The following is a 17,223-nucleotide window of genomic DNA, read 5'->3' as shown; positions in this document are numbered from 1 at the left end:
ATACAAAGAATTCATTTGAGGTGACTTTCATAATGAAACTTGTAAGGCAGGAAGGAATGATATGGCACAGGGTCCACAAAGGACTTGGCTTTAAGCAATTCTCTTTGTATTGACTGGTTTTGTCTCCTTTTTTGATTCTCCAAGTGGTATTGCCTATTCCAAGTGATCACAACGTGAAGTCTGATGATGTAATCTTTGCACACTGTGTCCAGCCCATGGAGCTGAGTTACTGTGATACTGGTTCAAACTCACTTGCCAAACCCAGCTGAAGGATTTAGTTAAGCTTTTCTCTAGCTGAAATAAAGTGCTTTTGCCTCTTCTAAAAAATTAATTTGTGGCAGCTTTCCATTCCAATTGGATTTATTGTTATTTCTTAGAAATTGCTGATTTCTGAGAAGGAATCACGTGGTCTTTTCTGATTTCAAATATAAAAGATAATAACCCTTTGCTCCTCCTTGCAAAGGGAGGGGATTTGCAAATCTTTAAATGCTATGAAAAGTGCTAGCTATTTTAAATGCATGGACTTCTAAAATCAAAACCAATGCAGAAAATTGGTAAGCTTTTTAAAATCATCTTGAAATTGTAAAAAGGCTGATAATTTTACAAAAATTTAAAATCAACTCTTTAAGAAAGGCTGGGGGGTGGATTTGATGAAGATGGAATTTGCATCTATGACAATGAGGCAGCTCAAAGCTGCTTCTTGCCTCTATTCCTGTCAGCTGGAGTTCAGATTTCAGGAGAAAGTAAAGGAAATTTATTCCCAGAGATCCCTGGGGTTTCAAGGTGCCACATCTGCTGGCTCCAAAGCATGCGTGGGCTGCCAGTGGGCTGCAGCAAGGAGCAGTCAGCAGGGCTCAACTCCTGCACATATTTGCTCCTTGAACTGTGAGTGTTGGCCCTCATCCCTCTTCCTGGGCAAGGCATGCCCACGTGTTGGTGCTAATTGGATAGTGCTGACAATCCCCAAAGTAATATTTTGGCAGCTGCTTTCCATTCCTTGACTCTGTTAGGTGTATGTTGGTGGCTAACCACAGGTAACAGCATGGGTTAGATAATGAAATCGTTGGGGTAAGCACTGATAGCACTGAAGAAAATGATCCCAGAAGGGACTCCCTCAGTGTAGACCATCAAACAGCACCACTCAGCTCACTTCCGATAATTTTCCCTTCACCAGGCCTGATGCTGAAGTGTCACAGAAAAGCCTTGTGAAAATCTCAGCTAAGGATAAATGTGGTGGTTCTCAGCAGCAGGTGGGTCCAATGGTATCAAGCACCACAGCTGAAATACTTGTGAAAATTGGCCTGCTGTGTTTTCCTCTTCTGATCAGCTTCTGGTATCAACATTTGTTGACCTCAGAGCAGCCTGATTGCTTAGCTGGTGAAAGGGATGAGCTGCTACACAAGAACAAAGAAGCCTGGGGGATGCACTGCGTGACCTGGGAAGCTCTCTAATGATTTTGTAGGCAAGATGAAAGCTGTCAGGTAAAAGGGGCTTTACCTTTCCCAGGAGAGCTACTTTGCTGGGGAAGGGTGCAACAGAGCATGGCCCAAGCCAGAGCTGGAGCACCAAGGGCGTGATTTGCACGGCACCTGTGAATACCAGCTCTCTGTTCTGGCTTGCAGGGTTTTAAGGAAGTGAGCTGCAAATGTGATGACATCAGGCAGCTAACATCAAATTCAGGCTTGGTGAGCTCTGAACGTGCCTGCTCCATGGAGGTGCATGTGGAGCCTTTTGAAAGGAATTTCCTTAGCTGCTGTTCTTGCTCTTTTGAGTCATAACCGCAGTGTGCGTGGTGCTGCCCAAGTGCAGCAAATGACACGAGGCTCACACTTTGGAAGAGGTGTCTCAACAGCTTTCCCTGCAGCATCTTGGGTAATCTTGAAAATGCTGATATTTTTCTTCAAAATGTCAGAGTGTGTGTGCATGAGAAGGCGTGTGGGGTTGTTGCTGCTTTCCACAACTCACTCCTATGGGGACTGGAAGGGTGACACTGGCAGCTGGTTCCCCGAAGTGGTTCCTGCTCTCTGAAAGCTTTAGAGGTGAGAAGGTGGGCAAAGGACATAAAATTTTTGAACTGTGGCTATAAATGGAAGGGGGGATGGTTTGAGATGCTCTCCACTGAAGTGGCTGAAAAGCCAAAGTGTTTGGAAATGTTCTGAGCACAGAGGAAACAAATTGTTTATGATCCCGCAGCTCTCTCAGGCCTGCTCTGTGCACAAATATGGCCAAAAATGATTTTTGAAGAGCTACACAGGGCTGGGGAAAGACCAAGAAGCAAGATCTCTTGGTCGATTGCCTGGATTGCTGGAGGGGAAAATGAGCCCCAGAGCCTCATGCCAGGGAGCAAATCCCGTGGGGAGGGGATGCTCCATGGTGAGTGTAGGCAGACAGAGGTGAAGCACAGTGCCCTGATATTCCACAGTGACCAAGACAAGGCCACAGTCCTGCCAGGTGTAGGAGGCAGTGTAGCTCCCACCTCTGCCTTCCAGCCTCCCCACTGAGGAGCACATGGCTGAGCACAGTGGGGGCCTTGGACCTCCAGGAAACTTTTTGCCAGTGCCCCCAAATCAATCCTTGTGCTCAGCTCTGCAAGCTGGATGCAGGCACCTTGTTTTCATGGATGGGAAAGCTCAGTGTGCCCCAAATATTTCTTTTTTCCCCTGTCTTTTATCAGTTTATTCATCATAATAGGATTATGCTTGTGTTCCTCTTGGCTGGGTCCCAGAGGTGCCTTGTATCCGCTAGGAACAGTCAGCAGCCCCAGCCAAGCTGTCTTGTTTCAGGATGGCCAGCTGGAGCTGTGTGAATGGCACACCCTGCAGTTAGCTGTGTCACTGCAGGACTCCTCGCTGCCAGATGATGTCTTAATTGCTTGAGATTGCAGCATAGCCCAGATTGGGAACTGAGGGTTTTCTTTTGGGATGCGCCTGGGTCTAACTAGTGAAATGCACCATGAGGTGTCCAGAGTACGAGGCAGAGGTCTACACAAACTACTTTATCTAAAGGCACTTTGGATGGAGGAAATGTGTGTGGATATGGTATGTTATAGAAAATACACTCAAGACTCCCTCCTTTCTTTAGACTGTTTTACATCACAGACCTATGCAGCTTTTCTGGCAGTTTTTGAGGAGTAGAATCCTGATGCTTCCTAGTGAAGAATCTGGCTGTACTGCCACATGTTGGAAACAAAACTTTGCTATTTAATGTTTTTTTAAAGAGAGAAAGAAGGAGGAGCATGGTGGGAAGAGCATAGCGGATGAGGTGAGAGAGACAAGAGGAGCCAAAGGCATCAACAGGTAGTGACCAAGAGGTGTGAAATGTCAGCAGGTAGGAGCAGGTGCCCAGTGTGATTCCTTGAAGAAGAAGCTGCTCCAGGAGCAGTCGGGTTGAGGCATGCACCATGTAAGTGGTGAGTCGTTCATCATTACTCAGGGGAGCGAGACAAATGAGAAATCAATTGAACATCAAACCATTGTTTCTGATTGCCTATGTCAAAAAGAAATGATTCATTGAGTGCTTTAATTGATTCATACACATGGCTAGGAGCTGCAGTCTTGATTTACAGATCTTTTCACCAGTCAGGCTGGAAAGTCTTGCTCCCACTCACTTTATTTGTGCAACAAACATCCTTTCTCTTGGCCAACCCGCTTACAAACTTTTTTCTCTCTCTGATTGTTTACTTTGCCTTTAAGAGGCTGGTGATTCCTCTCACTTATATGTTGCTTTTTAATTCTTTTTTTTAATTATCAGAGGAGCCTGGAAGGGATGGGGATGGCTGTGCATAAACCACTGGGCTCTGTGCCCAGCAGGGCAAGCAGATGACCCCATCTTCAGAGAGCTGCAGTCTAGAGTATACCATAGATTTATAGTGTCCACTGCCAAATAAGTGGGAAAGAGAACATTTGGTAACTTAAAAGCCTTTTGTAACTCCTTGTGAGATATACTGTGGAGTACTTTGTGTCTGGCAATCTGTATGCCGTCTGTAGACAGCAGCAGCTGCTCCAGGGGCTGAGGAGGCTGTGCCCTATCCCTGCTGCTGTCGCTGTTATCCACATGCCTGGGGAGGAGGTGTTGAAGATCTGCCTCTGCTTTGCCACAGCAGCTGATAAGTTGTCAAAACAGAAGGGAAACAGGGGGTGTTTGCTGTAGGTGAGGGGAAGGAATGGTGGGGGAGAGGCGTCCTGGCTTGTGTAACCAGGGGTGGTACCATGGTGGGGAGAGGTGTCGGGACAGCTGCAGGGACAGGGAGGTGCTGCCTAGCTGGTTCAGGAGAGCAGGCCTCTGGCAGACCTGACTGGAGGGAGCACAAGTGGAGAAAGGAGGGGAAAAGAAATTTGACAGTTATCTCAGAGCTTATCAGGCAGCTAAAGGCAGAGGCAGCTTCCCAATAGCGCTGTGTGCCCCCAGCCATGCAAAGGCAAATGCCCTGTCTGGCCCTTCACCAGCCCAGCCCTGTCGTGGCTGGATTCTGTTGGGCTGCATGGCTCTGCCTGCTGTGTGCCCTGAGGTCAGGCTGTGGGGAAGCAGATTTATCTGGGAAGAGCCTTCTCCAGCCAAAACCACCATAATGCCACCAAGCTCCTCATGGCGACCACAACTGAGATGGCTACCAATAAAGAGGGCAAGAGAAAACCAACAAGAAGAGAAAAAACCCCAAACAGTGGCAAGCACTTGCAATTTTTTGCAAATTGAAAATTTGAAAAGTTAGGACTCTTCTATTTTCACCAAATAGAAGAGTCATAACTTAGCTGCCCAGGGGCTGATTAAGAATGGAACCCAATAAGTTGCTCACAGGAGTTGCTATGAGATGAACTGGATTTATCTGTCTGAGAAACAGTGCTTTTCACTAGATTGTTTTTCAGTTCATTAACACTTTTTTAAACACTTTTTAAAAAAACACTTCTAAAAAATATAGTGAACACTTTTTTCGCTCAGCTCTTTGCTCTAGTGCTGGGGCTGGCAGGGAGAGAGAGACAGCCCAGGAGTTGGGAGCTGCAGGGTGGGCAGGAGCTGCTTTTTTTCTGTTGCTGCACTTCACACCAAGGCTATGGGGTTTTGGCTGGCAGACCTGCATCAGCCTGGTGACAAGGGTCTCCAGCTCTGGACCCACAGATTTGATCAAATGTCTTGGCTATATCTGTTTGGCAGTGGAACAGCTACAGTGCTGCTACATGTGTTTGTAGGGTTTTGGGTTTTTGCATTGAAATGGAAAGAGTTCATGTTCTGTGTCTGCTCAAGGGAGCCCACACAAGTGAGAATAAATCTAGAAACAGCTCCTGGTCTGTGCCCAAGCTGTCTCTGGTGCTTGGAGACCTGAGTCTCCCACTGCCCAACAGTGTAGCATGAGTGGGTTATTTGCCTTTGTGTTCCAGACAGAAAAGCCTGGTTTCCGCAATATTTTTGAATTTTGAAAGCCTGTAAGGGAAGGATCTGAGTCCTTTGCCCTGTCCAGGGAAGCTGAGCAGGGAGGCACTGGTGGCACAGCCCCTGTGTTGACTGTCAGGAGCTGAGGTGACAGAGTGAGCTCTGCTGAAGCTGTGTCTGTTGTTCCACTCTTTGATGTGTAACTTCCTTCTTTCAGCAATGATTCAGTGAAGACAACTTGGGTTGGGTATGGTGAGGGAGGGCAGGATTAAAGAGTGGGAACTTTGGCATTGAAATAGGGTGTTCTGGGGAGGTAGGTAGCTTGGAAGTACAGAAAATGCAGCTTGTGGTGACAAGAAAGGAAAAAAGAAAGATGCTAAGAATGTTGCTGGGCTAATAACCACTGTGATCATATAGCCAGAGACAGACTAACACCTGGAAGGATGCTGGTGTGCTTGTGCTGCCTGTTACTTCTTTTCTTGTTACTGGTTAAAAGAGAGCAATGTAAAACAAATCTGGAGAGGATTCAGTGTTCCCCTTCCATGAGCCATAGATTTGCAGGGAAGTGTCTCTGTAAGCCTTGCTTCAGTCCTGGTTCTGCAAAGAGGTTGCAGGAACTAATTATTCATGATTTTATCTTGCTACCTGAAATACATAAATAGCCTAAAGGTTCCTCTGATGGACTTCTTCCAGCTCTTTGATGTGCCAAAGATAATTTCTGTACATACTCCCTCAACCTGTCCCCACTCCCTACCTAAAGTTTAATGTTTCTACTTGTTATGTTTACCTGTCTGTACTAGACTGTAAGGTCTCCCAGGCAGGGACCTTGCTGTCTTTCATGTTGAAGTACCTTGAAGGAGCTGTAACTTCAACAGCTATAAAATGTGATATAAATTGTTAAAGCAATGTCAACTAACACAACTCTTTGGCCTTTTCTGCACTAGGCAACTTTTCCACAGGGCTGCCAGCTGTTCCTGACACCAGGCTGGCATGATTTGTGCCAGCAGCACCGGCAGCCCATCCCCAAGAGGAAGCCACCATCCTGAAAACACGCAGTGCCCTGAAGTCTGTTACAACAAGTGGGCTGATGTAGCCTGTGCCCACTTGGAGTCAGGCTCCTGATGAGGTATCAGCAGTGACAAGGCTTTTTGGAAAGCCTCCACCTGAGAGGAATCATCCATGCCCCCACGGGTTTAAAAACTATCTCCCGGAACTTCTAAAAACTCGAAAAAATCCTCCCAGTGCTCTGGATTTAAGTTCCCTTATGTGAGAGTGCACCAATGAAAGCAAACAGATGCATCCCTGCCTACAGGAGGTAAGGCAAGAAACAGGCAGAGCCCAGCAACACACAGCGCCCTGCCCCAGCTCCTGCATGGCCCTGGTGCTTCCCTGGGACTGGACCCCCATCACAGCATTTCTGAGAGCCTGCCCCTTGCTCTCAAAGTCCACAGAGCACTTGCAGATGGGTCTCTCTCACCTTCCTCTCTTTGGAGGTGGTTTCTTTGAGCAGCCTGGGATGTGTCAGGGAGAGACCTTGTTTTTATAACCTCCTGTTATGGCTGGAGGTGATGCCTCTGTGGTGACAGCTGGGAAGCAGGCTTTGATCTGGTGCATCAATGCCTCCTCTGGGAATTCAAGCCTCTGAGCCTTACTTGCCCTGGGCAATCATTAGGAGGATTTCCCCTAAATAAAGAGCCATCAAACCTTATCAGCTGTCTTGCTCTGCCTGTGTCACTGCTCTTTGAAGACAGCATCTGCCACAGAGAGGTCAGCCAGAGCAATCTCTGGGTAAAAGTCCAGTGTGCACACCAAAGCAGTACAAAACTGGAGGGACATGTCCTGGCATTAGTTCAGCCCCACGGCATCACAGCAGGTCAGGGACTAGCAGCCATTGGGCTGGGAGCCCAAGTCCCTGTTAACTCCCTGCCAAGAACATGGCCTTTCAGGCCTCCCTTCAGTTTGCAGTAGGTGTGGGCAGGATGCCATCAGCAGGGTCTCACCAGCATCAGGTTCATGCCACTCACCTAGGAAAAGACTGCACAGGGCCTACTGAGCCCTGGCAAGGGGGAAAGTTGGGCTGAGGCTGCTGGCAAGCCTACAAGGTGTCCCTGGCACCCACCAATAACAGCCTGAGGCCAGGCTACCTTGCTGCAGTGGTGGGGAAAAAGCAGGGCTTGCTTTTGGGTTTTGAAGCCCTCATCACTGCAGCATCCTAGAAATGAGCAGGGGCTGGTGGAGCAGCATGGTCAGGATTAGGGATGGGAAATCAAGACATCCAAGTTCTGCTTCTGGCTTTACTACATGCCCTTACTTTTGCCTAACTGTGAAAATGTTCATAATGCCTTCATGTTTTTCTTGCCAGTTTGGCTTCTGAAAGATTGACCATGACATTTGGAGGTAAACTGCAGGGATAAAAGCTGTTGCCCATACAGGTTGTTTTTCTTCTCTAGAGAAGCTTATTTCCAAAGACAAGGGAGTGGTGATGCTAAAGGCCCTGTAAACTGGTTCACGTGGGGAGCTGCAGCCCAGCCTGGCTTGGAGCTGGCTGTACATGAGACCTCAGAAGTGCCTGTAGTTTTGTACTTCTTTCACACATCTGCTCCTACAGACTGCTCAAAGCTCTTCCATATTTCTTTCAATCAGAGCTATTCTTTCACTGACCCAAGCCTGCTATTCACTGATGAATTGGGTGCTGTTCACTGCAGCTTAAAATACTATTTTGCTACTTGTAATGCTTCCCATTCATTTGCTGTGGTGATTGGATTCATAACAGCAGAGATGCAGCTTTCATTGATACTTGATGCAGCAGCAATACCCTCAGCAAAGGCTTTTTTGTATATAGGCTCCAAACCTTTCAACCACGCTATCATAAAAAGCTATAATGTCCCTTTTCTGCAATGCCCCGAGCCACCTGCAGCCCCTGAAAGAGGGCATTGTTTCCCCAACTGACCAAACAACATGGGCAGTGTCTGTGCTGGTTGCAAGGGAGGGCTCTGGGTAATCTCTTTTTGCCCTGCCCCAATCCCTCACCCTCTGCATGCCCCCATCCTGTTTGAGGCTGAATTTCAGCCCCCACTGCTGTCTAAAACTAAATGGAAGAACGTTTGCAGGGTGAGTTATTTTAGTTGCTAAATGAACCTCCTGATACTATTCTCCCAGGTGGGGCTGGTGTCCCACTAGGAGGGATTCCTGGATGCTGGGGCTTTGCATGATCAGACACGGTTTTCTTCTTGCCTCAAAGTGACCACTGGGGAAGTAGGGGTGTTTTTCTTTCTCTTTTTCTTTTCTATTCTCCAAAAAAAGCAGCCATGTGGGGAGAAGATGCTGCACTACCTTTTGCTCAGAGAGAAGGAGTCTGACAGCTTAGCACTGTTCTGAGACAGGAAAATTACTCTGTCTAGTGAATATTCTAAAGAGATGAAGTAACAGGGTGCAATCAAAATCCCCTGTTTAAAAGAAGAGCTGTCTCACTCCTGTTAAGCCAACGATTTAATTGTTTCACTCATCTTTTGCAGAATAACTTCAGAGAAGGAATGGTGAAAATGTCTGTAAATGCTTTTTGATAAAGGAAAGGAAGATTCGGACTGTAATCAATGCTGGCAAGCAGAGGGAAAAAATCTCTGCCTCAACAGATAAGTGGTGGTTTATTATGGGCATATCCTTGCCTGTTTCAGTGAGTGGAAAAAGGAGTTGTCACCTGTAGCTCAGCGCTGTCAAGTGCCACCCAGCAGCAACACGGTTGCCATTGGCAGGGTGTGATACCAGCCCTTGTTTGTTTTGGATAAACAGAGTTATGTTTTGAAGGGAATAGCAACGCTGTTTACGAAAAACAGAGTACTTAAAGAAAAACGGATTGTACACTGAGCTAGTAAAATGCCAAGAGATGGCAAAGATAATCTCTGAGCTGGCCCGCTGCAGCCCCCTGGGAGTTGTAGTGCCTGGAGAAGTGGTTGGTGAGTTGTTATCCCAAGAGATGCAAAGAAGTGTGCAGAGTGCTTTGAATCATAGCTTTTTCTCTGCCCCACATTTTGTCTTTCTTCCTCATGGATGTCTTGGAGGGGATGGAACACTGGAATCACCTCTGCATCTCAGGAGCAAGAGGAAGTCATCTTAAGTGTCGGGCTCTTGCAAACATTGCCCCTCTCCTTTCAAAACCTGTGTCTATATTTGTGTCCTGTCCAGTTTCCAACAACTGCTGACACAAAGTGCAAGCCTGCTCTGTCTGTGGCGTGCAGGGCTTGGGGAGAGGGGCTCTGGGGAACTGGGGATCCATCAGCATTGTCCTCAGGAAGGGCTCCTGCAGGCAGGCAGGGGCAAGGCCATCCTCGGAGTCCCAGACACAGTTCCTACTAAAGCCCTGCAAAAAAATACCTGGCACAAGAATAGCTTGCTGGGATTCCCCTTCCTGCTATTTCCCTCGAGGCCTTAGCCACTTGTTTATCTTGTGGGAGAAGTCCACAGCTACAGTTAGCTTTGCTTATTTGATCCTGTGTGAGGTAATTTCTTCATCCTATCTGCAATATTTCTATTGCAAGCGCCTATAAACGTTTCATTGAGGTGACACAATTGCTCAATGGACATATTACCTCTATTGTCCCTGTGATCACAAATACAAATGTTGTGGCAGTCACCTCTTGTTTGCAGACTTAGTGACAGAGGCACCAAGAAGCAAATGTCAGAGCTGGCTGTGGCTGCTACTTTGGAGCTGATCTCTGCAGAAGCCCTGGAAGCCAGGCATGGTGCTACCACCTTTCCACCAAACACAGGGTCAGTGATGAATGCCTCCAGGACATCTGCTGAGAGGGCTGCAGTCAGATTTGAAGCACAACCCACAGCAGCAAATATGATTTTTTTAAAGGATGCAGGGCACAGTGCCTTTAGTTCCTATTGAGCAACCTCGGGATTGTGGGCGTGTGGCACTCTTGAAAATCAGGCTGTACTTGAATGGGAGAAGGCAGAGAGATGTATGACAGGGATGATCAGAGATGCACAATGCTATCTGTATGAAAAGAGACTGAATGTCAGATTTAGCCTAGAAAAGGGAGGACTCAGGGCTGTGACAGGTCTGCAATATGATGAACAGCAGGAGGAATGGCTGCAGTCGCTGTAAGGCAAGAACCAAGGGATGCTAAATTAAATCATCAAGCAGATATTTTTTAAGGCATGGAGAAGGAAGTCTTTTTTCACTCAACCATAATTAATTGGTGGAACTCGTTGCCATAGGATGCTTCAGGTGCTGAAACTATACATTGGTTCAAAAAGCAATTAGGCAAATTAATGGGAAAGCAGGCTATGGAGGCCTGTTAGAGCTGCTGCTGCTGCAGATGCTGCCTGTGGCCTGGGAAGTCCCGGGACTGCCTAGTGCTGGGATTTGGAGAGTTGCATCAGGCTCACTGCACTCTTCCCTGACAACCCCTATGAGCCAGAGCTGCAGAACAGCTCTAGTTTGTCTTCTTTTCCCAGGGCACACCATGCCAGACTGGAAATACTCCCTCTGTAAGGATTTTTCTCAAATGTAAAAATCAAAGGACTTCTGAATATCACAGTGGGATACTGGGAGGGAGGGAGGAGAGCTTGGCAGCTCTCAATTGTCTGAAATGCATTACTGTGGGAGCTGTGTCTTTGCCTTTGTCCCCCTCCCTGACTTTCATGCCGGCAGAGTGTTTCCTTACCAAGCCAGCAGTGTGGGTACTGACACAGAAGATGCTGTGAGAGGAGCAGGACACAGAGAGAAGATGGGGTCAACTTAGCTGCTGTAGCTGCACATTTAGCTTCACTTCCATACACCTGGACACATTGTCCTTCACTCCAGCACACTCTGGTTAATTGTGGCATGTGATATGCTACTAGATGCAGGTGTAACATGAAGATATTGCAGGGAAACAGCTCCCACATACATACAGATGGAGAAAGAGGTGCAGTCTGCAGACTGTGATTAAAGATCAGTGCATTTACACTTTAAATGCTTCAGTACCCATTCAGTTTAGATAGCTTAACCTCTGAGAATTAGCTTAATCAGACAGAAATAGAAGCTGCACAAAGAAAGCTCTATAAAACCTCAGGCTCTAGGTACAGGAGCTCCAACCTTGACTTAATTTTTGTTTAATGCAGCTGTTTGCCAGGCACTTTTCAGACAAGCATATGAAGAATTGGAAAGAGATTTAATGTGCGAAGATATGTAAAACAAGACTTGTGATTTGTTTATTACATGAAAGAACACAGACCTTAGGATAAAAGGGTATTAAATAAATGCCATGGGAACCCAAACAGCTGCACTTTTTTCTTGGCATAGAGAGAAGTAAAACACAGATTGTGTCAGGTTGCCTCATCTGAACCTGCCTGCTTGGGTTAAGTGATGCTAACATTGCCCTAGGTCTGCCCTACCCAAAAGTCTCTGCTGCTTTGCAAGGAGGGTTGGGGTGGGCTCTTGTATGCAGCCATCCAGACCCTCTGTGCTGCATGGAGGACATAGGAGACCTGATGGGGTGTTTCCTGTAGCTGCAGGAGGGCTCCCTCAGGGGCTACAGGCTTGGGGCAATAAGGACACCTACCACCCTGACAAGGGGACAGTCAGTGGATGTGATCTACAGAGAACAAATCTGGAGTGACTCCAAGGCTGTTTATCGCAAACCAAAAGTTGCCTTTGGAAACCAGTCTTGAAAAACAACAGAGGTGACAGCAGTGCTTACCTGTGGCACAGCATTCCTGGCCTTCCATGAAAATTTGTGAGCTCTACTTTCTAATCTGGTCCCTTACTCCTGGTTATCCTATCTTAATCACTTGGAAAAACTGCATTCACCCAGGAGAAATGTACTGGCCCCAAGGCGTGCGCGCGTGGGATTATTTACTTGCGCTCCGGAAGGGCAGAGCTGCTCGGCACAGGGATGGGCAGTGTGCCCTGCAGGGAAGCCCTGCACAGGCTGTGGGGAGCCCTGCTCTGCCTTTCCCCACCAGACAGCAGGCATCTCTTTCACAGAACTGGGAGAAGCTTGTAAGGAAGAAACTGCAAGGTGCAGAGGCAGCTTCTATGCCCTTCATTAATCCCTTGGATGGTTTGGTGTTTTTTTGGTTTAAACTCTCCATCCATTTAACATCATATTTCTTCCTTTGTTGTTTCTTTCCTTTGTTTATTCTCTTTTCTCTCACTTTTCTCTACTGATGCCTGAGAAATACCAGAGAAAGGTTCATTTTAGACACTATTCACGCTTGTCCTTGCTTGCCCACCCCAAGTGCACTCAGTTAGGCTCTCCCTCCTTTCACTTTGCCTGTTCCCTATTTTGAGACTGGCCCCAGGGTTTGTCTCTGCAAACAAGCCACACATCGAGATGGTGGGAGCTCCTTGGGATGCAGCAAGACATCATTGTCCCCTGCCCTCTCCCCAAAGCTCTGCTTTAAGGCCTGAAGTGAAGGCGAAAACCTCTGCAGTGTCAATCCTCAGCTGGATAGCATAAGGTAGTGAGGAGGGAGAGGCTAATCTATTCAGGTCATTAAGACGTGGGCAGAACTCAGTCTGTCCTAACACTCTCCTTTGAAATCCTATATGGATATAATTCATCTTGTGCTCCAGTGGATCCTGCCTGAAACTGGTATTGCAATTCTGTTTCCATGCATCTGCTTTTGTATTCAGTACTTTGAGGTAGTTTACATAAATGGGTGGCTTTAATTTGCATTCCCATTGTAAGTGCCTTGCAGCTGTGTGGGGTTAGGCTCCCTCCAGCCGATTTTTGGCAGGAGCAGAGTTACTGAAGGCATAAGGAGCCCTGTGAGAGGTACCAGCAGGCATGTGCTCTGTGGCAGAGGACGGGGCAGCTCTGCAGTGTCACCTGCCCTACTTTCACAGCCCTCCTGGCTGCTCAGAGCAGTCTGTGCCACCCTGACCACACAGAGTGGGGCCACAAAGGCTGTGACAGTCTGTATCAGTCCATGTGGGACAGTGAGTGCTGATTGGGATAGCTTTAAAGCTTACTGACTTTATTTGTTGTACAAGGGTTTGTTTGGTTTCCTTTATGAGTGATTTTGAATCGTTCCTAGAACATGCTTTCCAGGCTGATTGAGTTGCCATTAGTCGTGACCATACATGCAGCCAGCTGTTGGTATCCCTGTCCTGTTCCACACTAGCATGGAAACTGTGGCAGGGCATGGGGCTTCCTGCACAGTGTTTTGCTTTGCAGATATACCACAGCCCCACTCCAATCTTGATGTGGGGTCTTTGGATGTGACCACAACAGATATCTTGTGCTGGGACAGGCAGGCCTCTTGTAGACGTGAGGATTTCTGCTGTTGAGAGGCACCAGCTTTGTTTTGGCAAAGCAAATGAGGCTTTCACATGTAAAAGCAGGGCAGCAAGAGGCCTCCCTGACAGTTGTTGTCCTTTCATTGTTACCCAGTGAAAGGGTCCTTGGAAAAAGACACCATCCTGCTACCTGCAGGGCATCTCACACTGCTCTTACCAGCTTTAGTTTTAGGAGCTTGGCATAACTGGGAGTGTGTGTCATCCGTGTCTCCCTTTGCTGTCTGTCTCTGAAGGCTTTACTGGAGCTTGTGGCCTGGAGCCTGCATGTACAGCAGATGAACACAAGGAAATGACTGAGAGATTTATGTTAATTTATCGTTCTCCAGCACTCAGAGCCATTGCATTGGTCTGAGGTCAAAGCTGAAGCTTTCACTGTAAACAATAACTAACAGATGCTGTACTTAAAACCAATCTCTTGTCTGTCCTAGGAGGACACACACCTCCTTGGTAAGTGCAGGAACTGGTTGTGGGGATTATAAAGCAGAGTAGAAGAGACAGGGATGAAACAACCCAGAATGTTTAGTGCTAAACCTGTGGTGAACAGTATCAATGGTGATATACAGGCAGAGAAAAAACACCTCACCTCACATCTTTCCTGGCTGGATGTTTCCGGGCCAAAGAATTGATTTTGGAGTTTGACAGACAAAGAGGAAAACTGAGACAAAAACTGTTGTTTCTGACAGACCTAAAAAGTCATTCTGTCTTCAGATTGTTCAAGTCTCCTCAGTGTCACCTGTAAGCTCAGCAGCAGAGTCAAAGCAAAGCTTTGCCATTTCATCCTGCTGAGCCTTCTCATGTGCCAGCAGTTTTCAGCCAAATCTTCCTGTCTCCCAGCCAGGGAGCAGTGCTTTTCCCAGCTAAACTCTGGTATCCAAGAGGATTGGCATGGCAGCACACTGGCACACAGCCAGCCCTGTGCCTGGCTGGGCTCACAGTTTTGGCCAGTGACTACCATGGGGCAGAGACTGCTTTTCCATCTCCCTGTCCCAGCTGCCTGTGTATAGGCAGTGCTTATAGGGTCACTGTGCCCCAGTTATCCCCATCAGTGGGTGGACTCAAGAGATGCTACCTGAGCCCAGGCATCAGTTTGGACCGGTGCAAACCTGTCAGAGGACAAGGGATTTTGTTAGTTTTATTTCTCCTCACATCAGCTAGTGGGCAAGTTCAGCCTGTTCATTTCCCAATTCTGTAACTAACTGGAAGGTGCTGTGAACTATGGCCATACGACAGGGATTTGGTGGTGTTAAGTTTTCCCCCAGCTGAAAGAGGCCCTCTTCCTTCTGCTCCTAGCAAAAACCACTCCTTTCAGAGAAAAAAGTACCTTCCATTCAGCTTACTCTATCAGCAAGGTTTGTACTCAACTGTGCTATGCTGTGAGGGGCTCTGGGTGGAAAAACACACTAGGTTCTCTCGCACCTCTCCCTGCATGCTGTGGCCCACCATGTCTCCTCTTTCATTCTCCATCAGGGATGCAAGATCGGGTGCTGCAGCTCATGGAGAGGATTGCCTTTGAAACGAAAGGTGATCTGAGACTTGCAGTCAGAAACCCTCCAACTGGTCTCCGCCATGTCCCTAGCACAGATGCCAACTTTCCCCACTTCCTTTTTATTTCTCTCTCCACTTTCTTCCATTTCTTGCATGGAGCTCCTTGGCGGCACCACACTGTATGAACTTGTAGTAGGATTAATGTGACTTGAAGCCTGAGGCTGTGTTCACCTTGGATTTATGTCAGTCACACAGGGTCCAGGGTACGGGAAAGCAAGCAGGCCAGGAGTGGCTGAAAGTGCTTGTTGTCACCTCTGCAGCCAGGATGTGCAGGATAGGAGGGGATAGGAGCTGGGGATGCTCTGATGAGACACTCACATGGCTCTGCCTCTGGGTGAGTGCCATGCTGCCGCCATCCCCTTGTGCCTGTGAGGATGAAGGAGTGTCTTCTCTATATGCACCATAAGCCATGGTTGGACTGGGCTTTTGGGCAGTGAGGTTCCCTGTGCTAGCTGCACCAAGGCCCCATAAAACTGGGGAGTTCAGGAGCCAGAGAGGGCCCCCAAAAGTGCAAGGTGATCACGTTTCTTACAGGGCAGAGGCAAATCTTGCAAACCCTCTCAGGCCACAGCTGTGCTTGGGGCAGGCTTTGGCATGTTTTGCCCTGTCACCCACCTGCTCTTGTGGAGTTACCAGGGCTGTCCAGCCAGGGTGCAGGGGCTCAGGACCAGCTCCTGAGCTGTGTCCAACTCCCCCAGCACCACAGGTGTGATGGGCTGGGCTTGCACAGGTCCCTGAGTTTTGCCTCTCCAAAAGGTGCTGCAGCAGAACTGGAAGTCCTGACCGGAGGCCGGTGTGCGAGCGTGCTGGGTGGCTGACGAGCCTTGGCAGGTCTGGAGGGAAGCCTCCTTGGTGGCACAGGGAATGGTGCAATGTCCCAGGGACCTGGGAAAGGGAGCACCTCTGTACAGCCAAAGAGGCTTTAATGTGACAGTGAAACACCACAGCTCCCATTGGTGTGTCAGCAAAGCACAGCTGAAGTCAAAGGATGAATTACCCTTGACTAAGGATAACATCTAAGTTTGTCTAAAGCCCAATAAGGTAAGAAAAAAAAAGTTTTATTTTCACAGCTTCCCAACATCAAATTGCAACTATAGCAGATACTGATTTGCTTTCTGAAATTAAATATCAAATTAGCTTCAAAATTATTGAAAAGCTATTTCTGTTCCTTACAGTGGGGTAATATATAGCTACACTCTTCAAATTTATTAATCTCATCACAGCTGCTCACCAGGCACAGAGGGCCCATTTTTTTCTGTCAGGCTATGATGCTACAGCTTGAGTCCTGTGTGCTCTTTGAGTTTTTCTGTAAAGCATCAGGTGCTCACATCACACTTCAGTGCCTGCATGTAGCAAGGCTCACTCATACCTCTGTTTAGTAATAATGCAGCTACCTGTCACAGGCAGCCAAGCAATGTGACACTGGTGACTCACCCCACGTTCCTGGGAACACCTTGGCCAGGGACACACTTTTGTGAGCGTACCACACCCTTTCCTGCAGGTTTTAACACACCTTGACTGCAAAGCACCTTAGCATGTGGTCTTCCAACGCTTAGCTGCTTGGCTACCATTGTAGAAACCTACTGTTGTACGACCCACTCTGCATAATGTAAGGTTAAAACATCTCAGTGGTGTCTGCCTGCAGACATTTGCCACCTAAAGAGCTGGGATGCAGAGAGCATTCATTTTAGAGTAATCTTAAACTGAACTTATGGCACACATGTGGAATTATGAAAATAAGAGATTATACACTCTATCTTTGCAGTTAGATGCACTTGATTAGGTGAAGGCAAAAATAGGCTTATTTTGGATAATACAGTTAGACTTGGACAGAAACACTACACTTGCTGATTCATCCCGTGGTTTACTATAATTTTTTTTTTCTCACATGGCCATGTAATTTTCATAAGTGTATTTCAAAGTTCAAAGATTTGGTTCTGTTTTCACATTGGTTTTTCTGGTTTATATTGGGCCCACTATAATGCAGATTTAGCTTATCCCTATTCCCATATTAACACACA

This window comes from Zonotrichia leucophrys, chromosome 4 (genome assembly GCF_028769735.1).
Source record: "Zonotrichia leucophrys gambelii isolate GWCS_2022_RI chromosome 4, RI_Zleu_2.0, whole genome shotgun sequence".
Lineage (NCBI taxonomy): Eukaryota > Metazoa > Chordata > Aves > Passeriformes > Passerellidae > Zonotrichia > Zonotrichia leucophrys.
Note: the sequence above shows the minus strand (reverse complement) of the source record.